The sequence below is a fragment of the Vespa crabro genome, chromosome 13 (assembly GCF_910589235.1).
Source record: "Vespa crabro chromosome 13, iyVesCrab1.2, whole genome shotgun sequence".
Taxonomy (NCBI): Eukaryota; Metazoa; Arthropoda; class Insecta; order Hymenoptera; family Vespidae; genus Vespa; species Vespa crabro.
The window spans coordinates 3397438-3399937 of record NC_060967.1 but is presented as its reverse complement, the minus strand read 5'-3'; the positions used below and the strand labels follow the sequence as shown (position 1 = coordinate 3399937).

Sequence of the window (2500 nt, the reverse complement as noted above, 5' to 3'; positions counted from 1 at the left end):
GCGTGTGTGCCTGGTGTACGTATTATCAGTGTGGGTGTAATCGAGTGTAATCGCGAGTGTATCGGTGTGAGCGTGTTATGTGTACCTAATTGCACTTATTCGACAAAACGGAACGTAAAATTGAACGCAAGATGGCGGTCGGACGGCCCTGGAACGTTTATCGGAGGTAATCATCGTAGCATTCCTTTCGTTTCTTTTTTTCTTTCTCTTTTAATACACTTTTTATATTCTCATGTCGCGTTCACCGTTTCGCCGTCGGTCGAGCTCGTTCGAACTAAACGTTTTCGCGTTTTATCTTGTAGTAAAAACGTAACCTCGAAACTTAGGCACAATTTGGAACTGTTTAGACCATTTACGTACGAATCACCATCGGCAAGAAACCGTATGTCTTCGTTCGAAAGAGAAAAAAAAAAATTTCTGCGATTTTTCGATTTTAGAAAAACACATTTTCATCTTTATGAAATTGCCCGATTTATTATCCAGTTATTATTATTAAATAATAAACAAAAAAAAAAGACTCTTTTAGATGACTTTCGTATAAAAGGGAGAAAGTTTCTTGTTTTTTCTCTTTCTCTTTTTCTTTGTTATAATTCTTTTCACGGAAAAACTAGAGCTAAATTTTTAATTATTAATTCAATCTGAATACTAATCATGATATTATTGAAATATATATAAATTCTTAATCTCTTCATGTTCGAAGACACACGGAAATCTTTCTTTCGAACCATATACCAAACGTGCGACGATACTGTGAGGTAGCTAACATCGAGTCGTTTCAGGGCCAATCGGACCAAATCTTCCGGTTTATATGAAATAAAAATCAGTGTCCTCTCCTTCGTTGATCGTACGAACGATAGCTTGCGAAATAGAGAATTTATTTTAATTCATTTATATATAGATATACATACATATATATATATATATATATATATATATATATATATATATACATATATACATATATATATATATTTTTTTTTTAAATATATATTATAATATATATTTTTTGTAATCCCTGAATATAATAAGAATAAGAGAAAAGAAGAGAAGAAACACTTTGGTTTTGATACAGTCGAGTCGATGATCGAAGGAGAAGAACGAAGAGCCCGCCGTACATTTTTCTTTTCTTTCTTTGAACGCGCAGAATGATCGAACGAAAAGAAAAGGAAAATAGAAAAGGGGCAAAAGATAACAGGAATCTTTTAGTCCGACTGTTTTCCGAGCAGTGCCCGCCATCTTGGTCCCGTCTGACCACCGGTGTGGACCAACGTAATTTCGCGTTATACCGCGGCTTCCATTCCCCTAAACTTCCCTTCTCCTTTTTTTCATTCTCTCTCTCTCTCTCTCTATCTCTCTTTCTCTCTCTCCCTCTCTTTCTTTCCTTATCTCGCTCTCTCTCGCTCTCTCTTTCTCTCTCTCTCTCTCTCTCTCTCTCTCTCTCACCCTTGCTCTCTTCTCTTTCTTGCCTTTTAGTCCCTCGCTTATCATTTTATTTCCGCACACCGTAATTATAATAGTTTTTTTTCTTGTTATATCCTTACACATATACACTAGCTGGTTACAATAATTTGTGAAAAATATACATCAAAATTTTGTTACTTTTTACATCACAGATATTTTAATATAATATATCCTCTTTTAATTCTTAAAGATTTCTTCTTTTCCTCCCCGTTTTCGACCAATCCGTCTCTCGTCGGATCGTAATAGCGCATCGCCCGCGATGGTGGAAGAGACGACCGGAAGTTCGACAAAATTTCACTTTGAGACAATTTTTCTATTCGCACCGCATATTATACTCTAGTTCTAGTTTCTCTTTTCTTTTTTCTTTCTTTTTTTTTTCTTTTATCATTTTCAATTCAACAGCAGGTCTCCTCCGGTGTTATAGTAGATTGGATATACATATGCAACGTTAACGAATGATTTACTCGAATTAGTTTTTTGAATTCTTCTCTTTCGGCCATCTCCTCCGAAAAAAGTGCAAGTCGACGATCGTGCAACGGATGGTGGAAAAAAAAGGATCAAATATATCTAACGTTTCGATTATACTTTTACTTTCATATTCTTCAAATGGTCAACCTAAAGAGAACTCGAACGATTGAGAAGATTTACGATTTTGAAAAAAAAAGAAAAAAAAAACAAGAAAAAAAAAGAAAATACGTAACAATGTAACAAAAAAGATTATAATATAGTAAAATTGTTCGTTGCACGAACGATTTTTTATCGAATGCATCGGCTGTTAATGAAGAAATTGAAATGATTATTTTATATAAGTCTCGCGGGACGAAGGTCACGGGATCCAACTCTCGATATAGATTGCACAGAACGTCGCGACCAACTTCGTAACCGTAATTGAATTAACGACAATCATTAGCGTACGCACGTTTACAATCATCCTCACGATAAATATTAGTTCTGCGTGAATTTTTTTTTGTCCTTTTCTTTCACATCTAACGATAAATCTTTTATAAAGGGTCTGAGTTGCTTTTCCTTCTGGGCACGA

At 34.9% G+C, this 2500-nt stretch overlaps 1 protein-coding gene across 4 annotated transcripts in view; it reads right to left on the bottom strand.

The window, feature by feature from the left end:
• Positions 1-2500, bottom strand: part of LOC124428587 (mushroom body large-type Kenyon cell-specific protein 1) — a 32097-nt gene that overhangs the window by 1838 nt on the left and 27759 nt on the right. For all 4 annotated transcript variants that reach the window (XM_046972828.1, XM_046972825.1, XM_046972826.1 and 1 more), the window contains one exon: positions 1-2500. This exon is cut by the window's left edge and continues 1838 nt beyond it; it is cut by the window's right edge and continues 5034 nt beyond it. The gene's annotated coding sequence lies outside the window, so the exon portion shown is untranslated.